The sequence below is a fragment of the Corvus brachyrhynchos genome, unplaced genomic scaffold, assembly GCF_000691975.1.
Source record: "Corvus brachyrhynchos isolate BGI_N302 unplaced genomic scaffold, ASM69197v1 scaffold182, whole genome shotgun sequence".
NCBI classification, from domain to species: domain Eukaryota; kingdom Metazoa; phylum Chordata; class Aves; order Passeriformes; family Corvidae; genus Corvus; species Corvus brachyrhynchos.
The window spans coordinates 1,671,295-1,692,326 of NW_008236807.1; the positions used below are offsets into that span (position 1 = coordinate 1,671,295).

General features: G+C 48.4%; 1 protein-coding gene across 3 annotated transcripts in view; it reads left to right on the forward strand.

The window, feature by feature from the left end:
- The window catches only part of PLXNA4 (plexin A4), a 429,278-nt gene that overhangs the window by 297,140 nt on the left and 111,106 nt on the right, over positions 1–21,032 (forward strand). The window lies entirely within an intron of this gene.

Genomic DNA, 21,032 nt, shown 5'->3' on the forward strand with positions numbered 1-21,032 from the left:
AGACACAAATCTGGATTTATTCTTGATTTACTCCCAGGATGTGCTGCAGGACACAGATATCAGTGTGTTGCTCTGAAAGAGCAACCACGTAGTGCTCGAATTCAGTGTCCTGGAGATGCAGAATAAAAGAAATAAATAGAAATTACCGTGGAGTTCAACTTCAAAGCAGAAACAACATAAAATCGAGGAACTTGTTAAAAGGAGCAGACAGGGTAAAAAGATGGTACAGTGCCTCACATTATCCTGCATAAAAACATCATGTAGGAGGCTTGTGAAGTTATATGACTTACAAAAAAAGACCTAAAGATAGTAAAAGGGAATGGAAAAAAAATTAAAGTACCTGTTTAAACAACAAAGTCAAGAGACATTATTTAAAACTAGAAGTTGCATTCAATGGAAGAAAATGAAAAGGAGTAAAAGGATCGCTGACTCTGGGGTGTGAATTGCAAAACAATCATCAGGCAGCCCACATAGGAAACACATTGCTAACCTCATAAAAATAAATGATTAAAATTTAACGAGGTTCCCCCAGAAGTTTACTTTCCAAAGGGCACAAGCTGTGTGAAGTGGCTGCTGCTGAGGGCTCAGCAAAAAATGCTTTTACAGCATAAAAGTGATGTTCACTGCAAGATCTTGGGAAACTCTGGTGTGAAATTGCCACGTTATTAGATCTGCTCTACACCTCATTGCCTATACTGGCCTTGATGGAAGAATGAAAGCTGGAAAATGTATATTTTTCTTTAAAATCAAACTCCTGAAAGGTCCAAGAGCTGGAATTTGGAACCATGAAATTTGAATTTAGGTTGTGTCTGCCCCATCCCTGGAAGTGTTCAAGGCCAGGTTGGATGGGGTTTGGAGCAACCTGGGATTGTGGAAGACGACCACGGCAGAAGGATTGGAATTAGATCATCTTTAAGATCCCTTCCAAGACACCATTCTGGGATTCTATGATTCTGTGGAATATTTTTTTTCCCCCATTAATTTGATTGAGCCGTGATTAAGAATGGATGAATAAAAAAAGCACATGACATGCTGGGGGAGGGCAGTGGGTGTCACAAGTCAATTATTGTTCTTTAAATAAATGGAAGTCCATGTGATAGGGATGATGTGGTTAATACAAGGGAATTTATACTTCTCCCATAGCTGGGAATCTCAACTATGCTGTCATGGGACAGGAAGATGAGTCCTCTGATAGATTAGCAACCAGTTCAAAGGTGGGAAATAAAGACCATGAATAAAGGGTTGTGATGGAGGAAGGGAAGATCTGGGGAGGTCCCATGGGAATGTCTGCTGAGGGTGTTTGGTGTATTTATAAATGAGCTAAAAACAGGTGAAGAATGAAGCAGAAAAGGTAATTGGTGCTAGAGAGAGTTTTTCAGGATTGTCAGAGGTACACAAGAAGAGATTGTGTGACTTGGCAATTTTCATCTAAAAGAGAGATGACTGAGAGGGCCACAATAGATCCAGACAATCAGGAGTGTAATGAAGAAAGCGAAGAGGGGATGATTACTGCCCATTTCTCATAACACAAGATCTGGGGAACTTTATATGAGATTATCAAGCGGAATATTAAAAACAACAGAAGAAAGGACATTTTCATATGGTGTATCATTCATCTGTGCAGCACTGAGAGGCACATTATGGAGGGCAGGAACACAACTGGCTGGAAAGCAATTAGACAAATTAATGAAAGAAAGATCTATTGAGAGCTGTTCAATACAATGACATCAGCACAGGCTCCAGGGCAGGCAGTCCCTTGCCAGTGCTGGCTGGAAGCTGGGTGCTTAAACCAGGAGAATTTTCACTTTATTATCTCTGTTTTGTTATTTTTTTCTTCTCTTAGAGTTGGAGAATGAATGAATGGCTCTATGGATATTTGGGCTGAGCTGTTGCAGCCATTTCTAGGTTTCTGCATTTTCAAGAGCCTCTCCAGCATTAGTTTGCACACCCCTGATATGTGTCCTTACTAGTCCAGCCCCCAGCAGTGACCCAGAGCTGCTGATGTCGGACGTGGTGAGCACCTTGGCCATGCCCATCCAGCCAGGGTGAGCCTGGAAGCTCTTTGCAGACATGGAGCCACCAAACTGCTCTTCCCCCCGCCCAACACACCTCAGAGGTGGCTCTGACTCTGCTGTTTCCAGGGTTGGCTGCTCTGGCTCTTCAGGGTGGTGTTTGGCCATTTCCCTGTCCTGCCTGGAGCAGGGGCTTCTCTCCCATCCATCCACCCCGTGGTCCTGCTTCCAAACTCCCTCTCACCAGCTGTGGATTTTGTTGGCTTACAGTCCACACTGAATTGTGTTTGATTAGCTCAGTAAATCCAGGAAGGGGAAGCCAAGATTGCTGCAGAAGCCTTTCAGCAGCAGCAGCGGGGAGTCCAAATCCCCATTAAAATGTGTGCTCAGCTCATCTCAACCCGCTCATTTTTCCTGTCTCCCTCCATCCCCTCCTTTGTTTTCCTGCCTTTGATTTCAGTTGATGAAGTTTGGATCAGTGTTGTCATGCTTGGTTTATTATGAAGTGGTCTTTTCCCTGCAGACCAGGCATCAGGATTCCTGGTTTCCATTTAAAACTCGAGGCCCAATGGGCCACCGATGCTCCTCCCATGGATCTCAGGTTTGGCATCCTGAAAAAAAAAAGGTGACTCAAAAGTTTTTCTTCCCCCTAGGTATACAGGGAGGACAAGTGCTGGATTTATGGATTTCCTTTGGATGTGTGATGGGGGATGCTTTAAGGATGGCTTTTGAATGACAACTTTATCCGCTCATCTAAACGATTCCAGCGTGAGGTGTGTCAATGTCACAGCCACCAGCTGGTCTAAAATTCAACCTGCCAGTCATTGTGACAAGGTCGTGAGAGATAGGAGGGTGGAGAAATCCCTGAGCTGAGCTGCAAGCAGTCATCAGGGAATTACTGTATGGATCTTTCTGGACCTAGACTTAATCATAGATTTGAGAAAACTCTGAATGTGGATGTCTTGTGAGATCTGTGTCCAGCGGGAACTCTGGGGTGAGCTGGTGGCATCTATTCTGGTCAGACTGGGAATAAAGGAAGAGTTATTTTAACAGGATAAGTTTCTTGTGCCAGAGAGGGATCTGACTTGCTGCTGCTTCTTCTGCTGGCTCCTCTTTCCCAGCTACCTCTAGACACCGACTCCTCAGTGCTGAGGATCCCCTTTCCTTGCATGTGGTGATTGCCAAAGATCTGAGGGGGAAAGTAAGGAAGGAATCTATAAAGCCAGCACAAACTGGGATTGAGCTGTGTTTGAAGGGACGGAGGGAAGCTGCAAGGAAAGAAAACCAACCTGGCAGCAGGATGGAAATATTCACAGACCACGTGAGTCACCCAGCATCCCACAGACCCTCCAAGTGGTAGCACTGAATTTCCTCCTGTGTGTTTCTCAGCATGCATCACGATCCTTGCTCCAGAGGAATTAAGTTATTAAATATCTTTAAACCTCTCTGAGTCTCTCTCCTGCCTCCACCCAGCTCTGTATATGTGTCATTGAAAACTGGCACTCCTCCTCAGATGTAAGGATTTCTCCTCTGAATTGTGTGTCTTGGGCCTAGGGAAGGAATTAGGGCTGCCTGGGCCTGGCTGAGCATTCCAGCTTATCCCTGTCCTCCTTGGCAAGGCCATGGGCAGAAATCTCTAATTCTTCCCTTTAAACACCCATGAAATCAGAGGGAACAATTCAAGGTTATTATAGAAACACAAGAAGTAAAATTTGTACCTCAGGGGCTGTTTGAGACCAGAGAATGGGATATTCCTGGGTGGGAATAGGGATTTGCTTCTCACAAAGTTCTGGTCCAATTGATGCTTCCTCAGAGCAGCTCCAACAAATCACTCCATGGGTGCTGCGCATGCTTTAATTAGATATGGAATCACTGACTAGAAATGAGGCCCCCACATAAATCTGAGGTCAGCATCTCCCACCTGCTGTGCCTGAGCTGGCTGCTTCAGTGCAGGCAGAAGGTCTGTACCTGCCCCTGACCTTCCTCTAATTATTTGGAATCCATATTATGGACCTTGCTGCACAAGGCAGACAATGCCAGGTGTTAAATTAATAAGCTGAAGCAGGTTTTCTGATCAGTGTTCTGGGCTGTTTGCCATTCCTTTTTCTCCTCAACATCTGATAAAATAACCCAGGGCTTTGGTCAAAAGTATTTTGTGATATTGATAGCACTTTGGAAGTGTTGGGTATTTCTCCTGCTGGGTAAGAAAGAAGGAAAAAATGGGGGAAAACCGATCAAGTCAGGGAAAAAAGTAACCAGAAAGCTGATGTTGGGGGAGGACAGTGTGTAAAGGTAATCACAAACATCTACTGGGGGTTTAGTGCTGGTAACTTAGCGCTGGTGAACTGAAAATACAAGGAGATGTCATGCTGGAAAGATTTTAATCCCTACTGGCACCCATTCAGCCATGGGATGAGCAAGGACAACTCCCCATCTACTACCCATGAGTCTGAACAAAGTCCTGTTTAACAGCAGGCTGAGGAACATCTCATCATTATGGCCAAAACAGCTAAATCCACATGCTGGAGGTGAACAATTAACAGGTTAGGGGAGGGGATACCGGTGTGGAATAGGGATTTTGCAGATTTGGCTTGTTGGTAGTGAACTGGCAACAGCCTGTCACCTGAGACTGCCACCAGGGAAATCCCAGACACGGGCATTCATTTGCTTGTGGAGTACTTTTCCTAATAGAAGAGGCAGCAACACATCAATAAGGCATCCAGGAGGGGGCTGGAAAACATCCCGGAGGAGATGCCTGGAAAATACACGGAGCAGAGGGAGTGATTTGGGATGTAGGTCCCAAGTTCAGATTTTTGGGGTGAATAACTAAGAGGGGCCCATGGAGCTGCCACAGGCAGAACTGTTGGGCTGGACCTACTGTGTCACGGATTTGCTGACTTTGTGGAGAGATTTTATGGCTGATTTTATGGTTGTGTTTGTTGGGGTTGGAAGGTTGTGTTCAGTGCGGTTTTTGGAATGGTTTGGCTACGTCCTCCCTTTGGAGGAAGGTCCTGCAGGGTGTCCCATGGGGACTTTCCTTTGGGACTCAATGATCCTTGAGGGTCCCTTCCAGATCAGGATATTCTATGATTTTATGATTTTAAGCTGCTCCTGGCAGCAGCAGTTCAAGGTTGAACAGTTCGAGGCACCTTATCCTCTGCTGCACAGAGACTTTTTGGCATCAGGGCAAGGGGTAGAGGACAAAAATAATTCTCATCCCTGCCCTGAGAAAGTCATAGTTGAGTAGTCTCTCTAAAGTTCATGGATCTCTTTTCTTCTCTACATTCAACACCCTCGTTTTGGTCACTGTGCCTGCTGCAAAGGTGTTAAAAAGAGCAAACACAAAGATAAGAGAATTTCTGCTGGAATGGACAGAGGGGAAGGTTCCAGACTCAGCTAAAAGGCAGCAGGGAATGAACCAGATCTTCTGTCAGTCCATCCATCCATCCATCCATCCATCCCTCTACCATCACACACATGTAATAATCCTGATTGCAGGACACCTCTCCAGGTATCTCTCCACTCCTTCCCATCAGAATAAAAATCCATTCTGAACACGGGGAGAGTTATTGGTGCTGTGTGGATGCTCCAACCCATTTTTCATTGCTCTTTCCATTCAGACTGCAAACCCTCAGCCATCCCAAGGCTGCATTTGCTTCATCAATTCTTGTGGCTGCTTAATGCTGATGCTGTACAGTTTGGCAGCCTCCATTAGGAATGGCTTTTCCCATGATATTAACAGGCAGTGAAGCTTTGTGCTGATGGATAAAGCCCAGTGTAAAACCTGATTGGAATCAATCAGAGTAATTGTCTGGATGTGTGGTGGTTAATAGGAAATGTCCTGCATATTATTGGCTGGTTTATACAGCACAAGGATTAACTTGCTGTTGCCTTTGGTGGCTCACATCCTCTCCCAAGCTGCTGGGGGAAGTGATGGATCTGTTGGGAGGCTCATGGAGCTTGGGGAGAGCCCTGCAGTTTAAATTTGACCTAGTGATTGTTCTGCTTTTCTGTCCATGGCTCCCAACTGGGCAAAGGGCGACTGTCAGCCTGTTCCATGAGTGATCCAAGCCCAGAGCAGGGCTTGGGGAGGCAGCAGGAAGCAGAGAGCAGGAGCAAGGCTGGAGCAGAAGGTCTCTGAGCTTCAGACTCTCACACTGGCCATTAAACACAATCCTGGATCCATCCAGGCCAGCCTGGTGTTCCCACAGCTGACCTGTGTTTGGGAGGAAATATGAGGAGACGCCCACCAGGAGCCTGCCATCCCTCAGGATGTGGGTGCAGAGGCAGCCTGGGAGGACTGAATGTGAGCAGGCAGAGTCTGATCCAGCCAGGGACCGCCACAACCACCCTGGAACAGGCTTTGGAGGCAACAAACAGCATGAGATGCCACTCACAGCCCAAAAGGACCCAGACAGCCTCTGCCTGATGAGACACTCTGTGGTCAGACACTCTGAAGCTGAGCTAAAGCCTCTGTGACTGCAGGAAACAAGCAGCACCTGGCGTGGTTACATATAAACTGGGAACAGCTTTGTTTTTCAGTGTCCTTTTCTTCTGGGAAAGGCTTAAAGCACATTAAGCTTCCTCACAGAAGCATCTTCCCAGTCTCCTGGCAGCTGTGGGTGCAGCATCCTCTGACCTGCAGCTGTGCCCCCAAATTCTACTGAGGGTGTGCTTGGAGAGGGGCAGTCACCCAGTGAGGGCTGGGCTGGCTCAGGGCAGCTCTTCCTGGGCAGCCTCTGGATGTTTGGACTCAGCTTTCTCCCTGCCACAAGGATTGGGCTTTTTTCCCCTCTGTTTTGGAGAATTTATCATTAGCAGGGTTTATAAATCCCCACAAAGCACAGAGATATCTCTTGCATTTCATGAGTAAGGGGCTGACTCTTGCTTGAGGTCAGGAGTAGTGCCTTTGATTTAAATCCAGTGCTAGAAACTTCTGAATCCCTGGAAAGAGATCTTTCTTGCCAAAGAGCAGGAGGAGAGGGAGAGTAGGGTTTGGCCAGGAGAGGCCAGCTCCCCTCAGTGACCAGAGCCCTGGGTACCACCTGAAGTGCAGCAGGCTGGGATCCAAATGAGCGAGCTTCCTGAGCACTCCTTTCTTCCCTCAGCGAGTCGAATACTATTAACCTTTAAGGCAAAATTATATTTTGTGCCTCTGGGAAGCAGTAACATTTCACAGAACTGCACCAGGGAATCAGGTAAACAATTCTTAACTCTCTCCAGCCCCATTTCGAGGCCTTCTCGGGGCGGCTGTGTGTGCAAACACAGCCAGGCTGAGAAGGTCTCTGAGCTCAGGAGCCCTTGAGATGGAAGGGTCAGCTGGAGATCCTCTGTCCCTGGCTCAGTCTGATGTCCCAATTCCATGTGGATATTCAGTTGAACCCACAGTCCTGGCATAGACTCATAAAATCCTAGAATGGTTTGGGTTGGGAGGGACCTTAAATATCATCCAGCTCCTACCCTGTGCCATGGGCAGGGACACCTCTCACTAGACCAGGTTGTGGCCAAAAGCTCTGCATTGTTATTCTGCCATTTCTGAGGTCCACACAGATTTTGGGAAAGAGATCTGGCTTTCCATGGCTGAAGGTGTGATTTTGGGAAGTCAGGTAATAAGAAACCATTTGTGAACCTGTTCTGTGATATCTCCGACAACGGGGGACAAATGTGCTGTAAATGTCACTGCTATTCAATAAAGCTGTGCTGGCTGTGAATTAAAAATCCAACTGTGCTTAGAAGCTGCTTCACCCAACAGCTTTGACAGCCCAGAGGCTTTGACCATCCAGAGGCTTTGACCAGGTCCTGTCCTGCCCTTGGACAGTGTGTGGGATCACAGTCCACCAGAGGGACATTTTGCTGTAAGGGTGGAACAGGCTGTTGCTGTCTGTGAGCTCCACCAAGCCTTAGTGTGCTTTGCACAAGGGCTCCTGAACCTGTTGGATACTGGAATCCATTCCTGTGTGGAAAAAAAGTAAAAAGCCCAACCAAACCCAAAGAGAACTAAAAAAATGAGGTCTTTCCCTTTGAGCCAGCTCCCTGCTGGGCCTACCCAACACCAGGCATTGCAGGTTGGGCAGCCAGGGGTAGTGAGGGGGCTCTGAGCCGCTTGAGCCTTGGCAGGAGCCACAATCCCAGGACAAAGTCAACACCTTGGGTGGAAAATTAAATCAAAGAAGCAGCAGGAGCCAGAGAGGAAACGATGCACCAGCAGCAGAGCCGGCTTCCAAATTGAAATGTGTTTGCTGGGGATTGTCCATCGGCTTGGGGAGTTATTATTTCCATTTCTCTGGTTATGAATTAATTTCTGGAGGACTTAATCATCCCCTCCCTTTTCCCCTCCACAACCCCCTCTTCCCTTCTCCTTCTAATTTTCCACTTGACTGGGGATCCTCTGACAGTGAAAATCCAGGCTTAGACGAGGTCCAGGCAAGCTGCTCCATTAGGCTGGATAATCTCATTGGAACCAGTGGCTTGAATAATAACACCTTCACCTCCTGCACAGCACCTGATTCCAGTGACACTGAACACCCCGGGCTGGAGGGATGGATAGCAGGAGAAGGGGAAGGGGCAGGGATGGGGCAGAGCCTGCACCGAGCACCCTTTGTCTCCTGGATCTGCCAATCTACCAAGGACAGTTCTGCAGTGTGAGAGAAAAGCCTTCTCCAGTGCTGGGACATCACAGAATCACAAAATCACTGTGCTGGGAAGACCTCAAAGATCATCAAATCAAAACTTTGACCCAATATCCCCCTGCCCACTAAACCATAGAGCCAAGTGCCATGTCCGCTCATTTTTTGAACATTTCCAAGGATGGTGACTCCACCACTTTCTTGGGCAGCCTGTTCCAGTGCTTAAAATCCAGAAAGAACCTTTTCCAAATATCCAACCTGACCCTCCCCTGGTGCATCTTGAAGCCATTTCTTCTTGTCCTATCACTTATTACCTGGAAGGAGAGACTAAAAACTGGGAGGTGCAACTAAAAACCTGAGTTCTGTCACCAACCCATAAGACAGCTTGAATCCAGGATTCTGGATTAGATGTTGATCCTGAAGGACTTCAAGCAGGACATTTTTGTCCTGCAAGTGCGTTGTTGGACTCCTGTCCATTGCAAATTATCATGTTGGAAGAAGGTATCTCATATAGGTGGATGAGGGACAACATCCTACCCTAACCCTAACCCTAACCTGCACATTCCTACCTCCTTCAGCATTCCCAGCCTTTTCCAACCACCTACCCACACTGGATCCCTGCTGTCACAGCCGCTCTTGTAGCACCCCTTCAAGTGCGTAGTTGGACTCCTGTCCATTGCAAATTATCATGTTGGAAGAAGGTATCTCATATAGGTGGATGAGGGACAACATCCTACCCTAACCCTAACCCTAACCTGCACATTCCTACCTCCTTCAGCATTCCCAGCCTTTTCCAACCACCTACCCACACTGGATCCCTGCTGTCACAGCCGCTCTTGTAGCACTTCTGGCCACAGCCAGAAGGAATAACCTCATCCCGTGGTCATTCCCATCACATCCCCCAGTGCAGCCTGGCTGTCCCACCAGGCTCACCCAGCATTCCCAGACATCCCCAGAGAGCAGCCCCATGCAAGCTGCATCCAGAAATTCCGTGCTTTAAAAGGGCAGGGAGCTGGGAAATGAGCCCGGGAGATGGACACCTGGAATGTGTAATGGATGGCTCCATCACCGTGCATCCGACAGCCCAGCCTGCTGGAGGTCATCCACAGCACCAGGGCGATTTCTCAGTGCTTAACCCACCCCTTCCAGCCATGCACGGATGAGGGGAAGTCCATACATCACCTGTTGACAGCGTTTTCCTTGCAGCTGGAGCGTGAGCTGGGATTCCTGGTGTAGCCTCAGGTCATGGAGTGCTTCCCAGAGCCTCACAGTGCGAGGTGGGGTGTGCCAGACCCGACTGTTTTAGGAGAAGAATCCCTAAAATAATAATAATAAAATAAAAATAAAATAAAAATAATAAAAAATTAAATTAAATAAAAATAAAAATAAAATAAAATAACAGTAAATTAAAAATAATAATAACAACAACAACAATAATAATAATAATAATTCTTCCCCTTGCCTGTATGTTTAAATTACCAGAGGGATGAAGTCAGGATCGTTTTTAGGGTGTTTGAAGTCCCGGTCCTCCCATTTCTTATGGCTTAGCTCTGGATGCATCCTCCCTCCACTCCAAACCTCCCTGCAGATCCAGCTTGAGAGGAGGCTTAGGAAGAGAGAAAGCTTGTTCCCTGACTTTTTGTTTGGAACAAGCTTGGGCAGAGAAAGGCAGTGAGACTAAAATTAAAATCCTTCTTGCTCTACTTTTGCTCTTGTTATTCTGTCCCCCAAATTCCCCATCCTAGAAGGAGCTGAGCTATGCAGGTCAGAATTTTTATTGTTGTTTTTGTCAGAGTTGGGGTGAAATGCTGATTTCAGTAGCTGGGCAGCTCCAGCTCTCATCCAAACCTGTGCATTGGTCATGTGAGGGTCTGGAAACTGCCATGGAAACACAGCTTCTCCTTTATTTCTGATTCCTGAGACCATTCACCTGTCGAAGGCTGTGCATTCAGCTCAGCCCAGCTCAGCCCGAGCTTTTTCCTTGCTCTGAGGAAACAAATTGCTTAGGGATGGATCCAGAGCTTCAGGCATGGTCTGAGTGGTGTTGGTGGAGCTGCACGGACACCTTGTTCAGGCAGCAAACCCCATCCTACTGATTTCACACCTCACAGGGAAAGCCAAGCCTGGGCTGCGAGGTTCCTTGGCTTATTTTTCCCCAGTGAGGCTGAATTCTCTGCACAGTCTCCTCTCCCACCAGAGCCACAGAGCTGCTGGAGACTCCCTCGCCAGGTGTGTGGGGTAATGGGGACTCGAGGTAACTCTCTCTGTGCTATCCTGCGTTTTGTCTGGCTGCTAATTGTGCTCCTGAAGAAAAGTTTGGGCCTGGAGGGAGGAATTGTCTCTGCCAGGAGCAAATTCCAGTTACAGCACCTGTCACTGTTGGCTCTGCTACTGGGGGACACAGGCAGAGGGATGGAGGGAGGGAGGGAGGGATGGATGGATGGATGGATGGATGGATGGATGGATGGATGGATGGAAAGGAGGAGGAAAGGATCTTATCAGTGGTGTGAAAATAGAGATATTGGTGAAGGTTAAAAGGAGCAGTGGGTTGGGAGAGTTTGGTTTTAGAAACTCTGTGGGATCCCCACTGCCCTGCACCTTTCTGGGTAAAACTGCTCAAGGGGTTTCCAGGGGTGGGGGATTTGGATGAAAAGTGTTCAGGCCTGATCAGTCTATCCTGTGGGAGTGTCTTCTCTCTTCTTGCTGTGCTCCCCCAAGGCAGGACAGCAGATGCTGACAGCAAAAAGCAGTTAAATGAGGTGCTGGCTGGGCCTGGCAGGGATTCAGTGTCTGTGTAAGTGGGGACTCCTCACAGCACACTTCCCATGGCTCCCTGACCTCCTGGAAAGCCTCCTTGAACACAGATCCTCGTTTGCCTTTTAAGGGATGAGGCTGAAGTGGCACCAAACCCTCCCACCCTTTCCACAGGACTTCCAGGTCTCACAGCAATCTTGGCAGTGATGCCTGAGGAGCCTCAGGACCACTGATCAGCCCCAATCTCTGAGCAGCACACCCCAAATTTTACCTTTCTGAAGGCAAGGGCACCTCCCATCATCTTCACCAACAGATATTTGGCATTCGGACCCCAGTGACAGGGAAAACACCAGACTAATTTCCTTGAAGTTACTCGAGAGAAGCTCCCATGGAGAATTTGGGGATGATGTTCTGAATCAGGCCATGAACACAGAACTTCAGCCCCTTTGAATGGATTATTTGCATCAGCCCTTGCAGAGGAGAGCATGTAGGAGCACGGCAGAGTGTAGGTGTTATCTACCCAGATTCTGGGGAAGACACTCACAAATATTATTAGCATGAATAGGAAGCGCCATGATAGGATGCTCTCTGGGAAAAGTAATTTTGTTCATTAATTACTTGCCTTATCTAGCAACCTCGTTCCCTTTTTCTCGCTTTCTTCTTCTTTTAATTTTCTTTAAAATGATTCTAAGCGAATTCAGTGAGGGAAAAGTTATTTTGCTGCCTCCTCAGAGACAGGAGCTTGTATTACTCAGGTAGCCTTCAGCTGAGCCTTCAGGGGTTTTTCCGTCTTCATTTGAAGCTCAGCCTTTCATGGGCAGATGGCAAAAGACAGATTCCAGGCAGATTCCTGTGATTCCTTTCTTGTGGACCACCTCAGTGCCGTGGACTGAGTGCAGTTCTCATGCCTTTGGCTCGGGTTCTGCCTCCTGCTTGTGATTTTTGTGCTCTGAGATTCTCCTCCTGCTTTGAGCTACTGGGCTCATGTTGTGCCTGGGAAGTTTGGCAGCAAAAGGACCTGGAGGGCTGTGATTGAAGGGGCAGCAAAGCAGAGACCCTGCAGCTTCAGGGATGTCCTTTCCTTGTGTCTTTGACCCTTGCAGGAGGTTGGAAAGGGTAAGTGGATGGAGGGAGGAGATCCCCATCCTCCCAGATGTCAAACACTGGTGCTGGCTGTTTTCAGGCTGCTTCTACATCAAGGAATGATTTAGGATTGGATTTTAGGAAGGAATTCTTGGCTGTGAGGTTGGGGAGGCCCTGGCACAGGATGCCCAGAGAAGGTGCAGCTGTCCCATCCCTGGAATTGTCCAAGGTTGGGTGAGTCTTGGAGCAACCTGGGATAGTGGAAGGTGTCCCTGCCCATGGCAGGGGTTGGATTGGCTGATCTTTAATGTCCCTTCCAACCTGAGCCTTTCCATGATTCACGGAGGAACTCCGGCTGACCCTAACAGCCAGCTGAGGAGCGGATTTCAACACCACCTTCCACAGACTCCCTCCCTCATTCCCACACCCTGCTCCCCCCGTGCCCGCAAACGATTTCCAATTCACTGGACAAAGGCTCCAAGTTTCCAGGGATTTGCATGTGAAATGCTCCCGTTCATCTCAGGCTCGAGCGAGCCACCCGAGTGCTCGGCAGGGATGTTCCTGCACAGTGTACCTGTGTACACTCAAATCGCTCCTCCCTGGCTGCACCCCAGCCATGCGAGAGCTGGGGTGGTCCTTGGGGCCACCTCTGAACCTTTGTTCAGCCCTGGGGCTCGGGAGCAGGTTGCATTTGATGCGCCAACTCAGCCTCCCCCAGGCAAGGTTAGCAGGGCCAAGACAATCCGCAGCTCTGGGAATTTGGGGAGGGGGGCTCGGGGAAAGGAGAAGGGGCGTGAAATCCCCCCAAAGCAGGGGGGAGGGATGCTGTTGGTGGAGCGCTTGGCTTTGTAGGGCGGGAGATGGAGGAGTAAATCCCTTGCACCCACGCCCCGTGGGGCTCCGGGGGTGGGCTCACACAATTGCTGGGATGGAGGGAGGAGCCCACCTGGGGACAGAGATAAGGGGCGGGCGGGGGGATTGCGGTTCTGCAGCATAAGCCGGAGGAGTTATCAGGGCAGAAACTCGGCTTCTATTACCATGCATTAGAATAGATTAGCAGGCAGAGCAATTAGCAGCCTCACTCCGTTTGGCGAAGTGACAGGGGCGGCGGTGCCGGGCAGGAGGCGTGTGGGAAGAGGCAGCTTTGGCACAGCAGCGCTTCCCTCCCCAAACTGCAGCCCAAGGACAAGGATGGAGTTCTGGTCTTTAACCCCAGGGCTGCCCCGCTCGGACATTGAGAAGAGGAGGAGTGAGGGCGAGCTTTGGATGCTGGTCTGAAACTTTCTGTGGCTTGTGGTCCCTTAAAGATTGTCCTGGGGAGATGCAAAGCTCCAAAGGGTGAATTTCAGCTTCTTTGAGCTACTTCTTCCAAGTCGCTTTGGAAAAATGCGGAGACCTCTTGGTCCCCAAATACCATCCATTAAAAACCCCACAGCTTCTACGTCCCCCAGTGGCTTTTCCCCTTTTTGTCCAGCTCATTTTTGATGCCCGAACAGCAGTTTTTGGGGAGTTGAGCCTGTTTGTGGTTAGAGCCAAAGATGAAAGGAAGGATCCAACGCCTTCCTCAGATACACATGAACTTGTTGAGAAAACTCCTCACTACCAGGACGGGCTTCCCAGGAGTAATCCTGTGCATTATCCCAGCTCAAATTTGTCACTTTTCCTGGAGCACCTTTCTGTCCAAAATGGAATATTCTGGGCAGTTAGTAAAATTTAACTCCTTGATGCCAGGAAGAACTAAATTCCAGCCATGTCCTGGGCAGCCTCGAGGCCAAATGGAGAGGGCAGGGAGGGAGTGGGGTATTCACCACATGGCCATGTAAAGTTTAAGGTCAATTATGTCTGCGTCTCGACATAAAAGCATTCCTGTTCTCAGGACCCCGAGGGAACCTGGAAATGTCAAAACATTGCTAAAACTGACCTTAAACTTTACATGCGAGTGGGACTGAATGTTCTCCCTTTTCCTGGCTCCAACCAGAAAATTGCTTTGGCTCCAGCAGAGGGAAAGGCAAATTTCATCTGCTCCCTCCTTCCCCAGCCTTGCTCCCCGCGGTGATAAAGACACCTCCAGGGACACAAAGCTGGCTCTGCGCGATGGTCAGACTTGGGCTAAAACAAACCTCTAGATCCATCCCCAGATGCCTTTAATTACTCTGTTCTTGTCTCACCCTTCTTTCTGACTGGGAAATCATAAAAACTTTTCCTCAGTAAGGAACGAAGCTGTCACCGCATCGCATCGTGAAAGAGGGACCAGACTCTTGAGACTGAGGCAGAGAACTCGTATCTCCAGAGCCTCCCGGAGGCAAGCATCTCTGTCCTGCAGTCCCTTTCCCAGATTCCTGTCCCCAGTCGTGGCTGAAAATGCCACTCGGAGGGTTTGCACTTGGCTTCCGCCGAGCTCCCTCTGCTGATCACCTTCCAAAAGGCGTCTCAGACCTGCCTGTTGTTCAAGCGAACACGTTCCCTCCCGCGGAGGGAGGACAGGGGCTCCTGGGTGATGCTGAGAGGGTGGTCTGAGGATCCTGTGGGATATCAGCCCGTGACCCTCTGCCAGAAGCTGGGGCTTTGTGGAGAGAGAGGGAAACCCGAGGGCTGCAGCGATGCCAGAAATGTCCCCGTCACCTCCCAGGCTCTGTGCCTGCTCCAGCTTTGCCCAGGACAAAAATTCTGGTTTGCTACAAGAGCAAGGATTTGACAAACAGCCACTATTTCTGTTATTTCATTTTGTAGGAATTGCAGAATCCCAGAATGATTCGGGTTGGAAGGGACCTTAAAGCCCATCCAGTGCCACCCCCTGCCATGGGCAGGGACAGCTCCCACTGTCCCAGGGTCCTCCAAGCCCCGTCCAACCTGGCCTTGGACACTTCCAGGGATGGGACATCCACAAGTCACCCTTCCCCTCAGGAACAAGGAGAGCTGCTGCTGGGCCATGCCTGCACCCCCTGTTAGATTTCAGATTCCAAATTTGTTTGATTTTTTGTTTTCAGTTTGTACAGTTTTACTCTTGCCAGGTCCCTGCAGGTACAGCCTGCCTTGCCTTGGGCTCTGGCTGGGCTGGGAATTCTCAGATTTTCCCTTGGAGATGAAGAGATGGGAGAAATGGAGAATCATTGTCTCTTACCCTGTCTTGATCCAGGATAGGTGGGACCATCTGGGCTACTCAGGGTTTTCAAACAGATCTAAATCAGATTTCCCTGAAAGTGTCCCTACATCTTCTCTAGCCTCCTCCTGAATTTTCATCTTGGGTATATCTATCCAACATACCTGGAAAGGAGACCACTGGAGGTGGTGATGTGGGTGAGGGAGGCAGATGGATAATCTGAGGAGAAGAGAAAGGAACAGGTTGGATTTTAAGGGGAAAAACTAAAGAGAGGTGAAAAAAAGAACGGGAACTGTGCCCAAGCTGAAAACACACCACTGGGAAGAGGTGAGGGTTGGGATGGGGCAACATGTCCTTCTTGCACAAGTGGAGGATCCCAGTGTGAGTGACCCTACACCACAAAAATCTTAAGAGTGAGCAGACTGGGAATGAAAATGGGGATTCCAACACGAAACCTGTATCCCACCAAAATATCCCACCCTGGCCTGGTGACCCCTCCTTGCAGGTGTGACTGGGGGTGCCCTGACTGCCACCCTCAGCACTGGAGGGAAGGTGTGAGGAAAGGGGGGCTGGAATGATTCCATCAGAGGGTGAGAGGATTCATCCCCTGCGGGAAATGTCGCAGTTTGGAATCCGAAAGGAAAGCTGAAATGTCAAAACCTTTTGCAAAAGAGTGATTCCAGCAAATTACCTGTTTGGAGGTGGCGGAAAGGTGTCATTTGGGGTTGCTGAGATGACCCAAACCATTGAGCTGTCTCTGAGCTTTGCCATCAAACACAGATTTTTCAAGTCCCTCTCCTTCCCTGAGAACCCACCTGAACACCCAGAGTCGAAAGAAAACTGCTGTGCATCAAAGGCTGAGGCTTCTCCAAAAAGGATTCATTTATTTGGGACTTTTTCCTGGGAATTAATTTTTTTTAATGTTATTTTTTTTCCCTGAATAAAAAGAATTGCTGTGCATCGAATGGTGAGGTTTCTCCAAAAAGGATTAATTTCTTTAGAATTTATTTCTGGGAATTAAAAAAATTTTAATGGTATTTTTTTTTCTCTGAATAAAAAAGAAACTGCATCGTGTGCTAATTGCCACTTGTAAAAAGCCCCCAAATGCTCTGTTCTGAGTAGCAATTTCTGATCAGATCCAATCACCACTCTTTTGTCTTGAAATTTGTTATTAATTAACAGAATTGCAGATAAGACCTTTTCCATTGCCAGAAAACTGACTTTTTTTGGGTCTCACATTCAAAAAGTTGGATATTTTAGTCTGCTTCTTGGGAAATTATGGGGGAAAAAAAATAAACCAGAATCCAAATCTTCTCCCTTTTCAGCAGCTATGAGCAAGCAAGGCTCAGTCAGGTGAAAAATAAAGGTCATTTTTTGAGGGGCTGGGGAGGCGCGTGTGTGTAGGGTGGTGGTTTGGGGTTTTCTGTCTACAACAGGATGATGGAGGTGTGTCTTCACTGAGAGTCTGAGCTCGGTTTGACCAAGCCCCAGCAAGGCAGAAGAACCCTTCCCATCCCTCCAGAGGTGGAACAGCCTGGCCCCTCTGCAGCCTGGGTTTGTAGGGTGTGGCCCCAGCTTTAGGTCCCTGATTTAGGGATTTAACCACGATCTCCTGTGTCCCAAACCAGGATCTCCCCCTCATCCTCAGGAGACCCAGGCTTTGCCCTGCTCTCTGTACCTCACTTTCCTGTCTATGCCTGCTAATTCCAACCTCATGGAGGTATCCTGAAGTTTAATTAGCTGCAGGCAAAGCCCTCTGAGATTCTTGGAGGAGAGACGCAAGAGAAGCGGAAAGTATTAATTTAACATTATTAAAATAATTGGTTGGTGGCTGGTGAGCAGAGGGTGAGCACCAGCAGTGTTTATTCTTAATGGGAGATGGGGAGGAAATAACATTCCTCATGGTTCAGTGGTGGGAGCAGCTCCACAGTGTTTGTGATAATGGTTTTGGACAAAGCAGGACAGTTGGAGTTGTTAAAGACACGGCTGATAATGAAAGAGCAGCTGCTGTTAACGACATCCAGAGAAGTGACGGGTCTGCCCCACAATCAAAACAAATTCAGGGGTGGGAGATGCTCTTTTAGGTGCCTGAAGTGGAATGTGGTGCCACTGGGTGGGAGCTGCACATCAACTAATTACAGCTTGACTAGCAGGGAATTAGGGAATGTGGCAGCGGGAAGTGATCTCGGCATATGGACACACTCAGAATGTTGGAGGTGCAGATCTTTTATTAAAGCAAATTTGGCAGTAAAAGGTTTTGGTTTTTTCCTCTATGAACCATAATAAACACACCAGGTGAGAGTCACAGGAGCTCCCAGGGCCCAAGGTAGATGCTGAGTCTCACCAGAGACAACAGAAATGATGAGTTGAGGTTGAGATATTTCACTATTCTCTCAGTCTGGCAGCTGCCTTCCAAGCAACCACTCTTATGAGGCAGGAACTTGTGTCTGGAAGTACTAATTTATTAAAAGTCCTATTTACCTTTATTTACAGTTTGCTGAACTTATTTTTGGGGCTGCAATGTCCCCTCTGGGCAGATGCCTTCTGTGGCCCAGATCCTTTGTCACTTTTGTTTCTGTGTCTCAGCCTCCACCACCCAATGGTTTGAGACTGATGCTGGAGGGAAACACTTTCCTCTGCACATGTTGGAACAATTTTCTCTGCTGTTTCTCCCTCTCTTTGGAGAGGGCAGAATGTTTCTGGCAGTGCAGAGGAAGGCTGGAGGGAGAAGGTTTCTTTATGTCAGGTATCTTTTTCTGCTCACCTGGATTGTAGGATCACAGAAGGGTTTGGGTTGGAAGAGACCTTAAAGACCACCCAGCGCCACCCCTGCCATGGGCAGGGACAACTTCCACTATCCCAGGTTGCTCCAAGCCCTGTCCAACCTGGCCTTGGACACTTCCAGGGATCCAGGGGCATCCACAGCTGCTCTGGGCACCCTGTGCCAGGGCCTCACCACCCTCTGAGTAAAGAATTTCTTCATAATATCCAACCTAAATCTCCCTTCCTTCAGGGTAATCCATCACAGAAAAACCCACAATGTTTTGCCTCTGGGGGACCTCAGTTGCAGGTGCTGGGCAGACACCACAGGATGCTCCAGCTCAGGCTGGATAAGGTGGTCGTGGGAGAGGAGATGGGGGAAACCACAGGCAAAAGGCTCTGGAGGAGAGCCGCCATCATTCCTTCCTGCATGCACAAACCTGCCAAACCTACTGGCAGGTGGCTCCATCCCTTTAGATTTGATTCCTGAAGCAGCTGTGGTCACTCACCTGGGGTGAATTTTGCTGCTGTGATGTTGACTCCAGAGCCTGAACCCTGACCCAGAGCCCAGCTTGGTGTGGTCCAGCTCAGCAGAACTCCCCCACCATCAGACTCAAGTACCAGGCACAGGTATTTAGGGCTTTTCTGACTGAGGAATTGCATTGAAAAAGTCAGACAGTCAAAGTCAAAATTAGGAAGTGGCAGAATTGAGGTCACCGTGGAAAAAAGGAATAATAACCTGTGATCCTATAATTAAAGTCCAGCTTGCAGTGTGTGAGTGCAGGGAGCAGATTTGGAGGTACAGAAGCTGCTTTCAGTCTGGCAGCTCCTAATTCCTCAGACCCTGACACAGCAGCCTTAACATTATATTAAACCCAGGCTTAGCTCGGTTTGGTTTTTCATAAATTCATTATTTGGATGACGTTATTTTCACCTTGTGGCAGATATTAAGGCTGCAAGGCACATCAATCCAATGTAGAGCGAGGTTTTGGTCTGAAAAGTTACACGTTTTAAATGTGTATGACGTGTAAACAGCAAGGTAAGAGGTGGATTATTATATTCCTGCTGAGTGCTGGGATTGGGAGCACAAACCACGTTCCTGGGTGCTCAATCCATATCCACAGATTTGAACTGAGCCTGGGTATCCACCCGTTTAATTTTAGAAAATCCAGATATTTCTGTTGTGCTGCAGCTGAAGGAAATCAATGGGAGGTAACAGAACATCGTGAAGAATTTGGGCACTTGTGTTTTGATTCTGAGCCCAAAAATGTTTCCCTTCCAAGCTATTCCCAGGAGAGGAGTTCCCACACCCCGTGGAGGTTTAATGGGATTACTGTGGCTCTTTGTTTTATGGAAGCGCTTGGAAAAATCTCAGGTCAGCATTTTGCCTTTTGGCTTTCGTGCCACCATAGGGGACTTACAGTTTTGGGGGTATTTAACGGGCTATTGGTCCAAACCTCTGGAGAGTGCCCGCTTAAAATTCCTGATCCAGCACGTGGTAGTGCCAGAGGAGATTTAATGGGATGAGGGCTCCTGGGGAATGGAGAGCAGGAGCTGCAGTGCTGCTTTTGCTCTCACATCTGCAAAGTGTGTGGAGAATGGCCAAAATCTCCCTTTAGGGATCCTGCCTCTGGAAATACAAAACTTTCCTCTGCCAGAAAGATGGAGAAATTGGAGTTTGGAGTTTTTGTTTTATCTGGAGTCAGTCACTAGAGAAAAGTCAAGCCCTAAAGTTTTAGACTGCCCCAAGCTTTGTAACATTAGGATTAACCATATATTAAGGTTTTTGGCATGTGTTTCCATGGATCCTCATCTGCAAATTCCCATGCACAAGGGTGCAGCCTCTGCTCCGAGGAGTAGGGATGCTGAGGGGTGATCTTGGAGCTCCAGCAGCCCCCAGGCTCTCTCACAAGTGAGACTCTGAAGTCTGGGAGCAGGTGAATAATTTAACATCCACACTTAGTCTTTATAGCTGGTTTTAATGGGGGGTAATAGCACTGCTAATAACAAAATCCATTGAAGACACCCTGTGCAAGTCCATAACATTAACTTAATGGCAGAAGGTAATTGGCATGCAGCCGGAGCTGTCCTTTTGGATTAACCCTGTGGATTTCCAGGCAGACACCTTCCTTGAAGCAATGGCCTTGGCAGCGCATGTGGAGCCAAATACAGATGTGGTTTATGTTAAACAAGTGCAAATCTGGGTGGAAACGGGGCAAACAGCTGCCAATCCACCTTTCTGGGTTGTGTTTGCACCACGTAGGTGACATGAGGGGTAGTGACGGCACCGAAAACCTCACCAGTTAGTGGGCGGTGTGAATTTTGTGGGCTTGTGTGTGCACCCACAACTTTCACTGAAATGCCACTTATTGGGAACACCTGCATTTTTAAGATTCAACCCTTAGCACTTCTAATCAGGCGTTTTCAAGTCATGTGCAAAACCTCCTCAGTCTGCATGGACAGCTTCCTGGGGGGATTGGCCCCATCCCAGCAGTGAGGTACCAGCAACCCAGAGGCACCACAGAGTTGCAGCATTCTCAGAAGGGACAAAAAACATGGGCTGCGCACAACTTCTCTGTGAGGACAACCCTGCCTGAGGTCTCCCAAAGCCCATGGACAGGAGAGTTTTAAGGGCTGGGGGTTTGGCCAAAGGAAGGCTGTGCCAAACCTGCTGTGAGAGTGGAGAGACAGAGAATC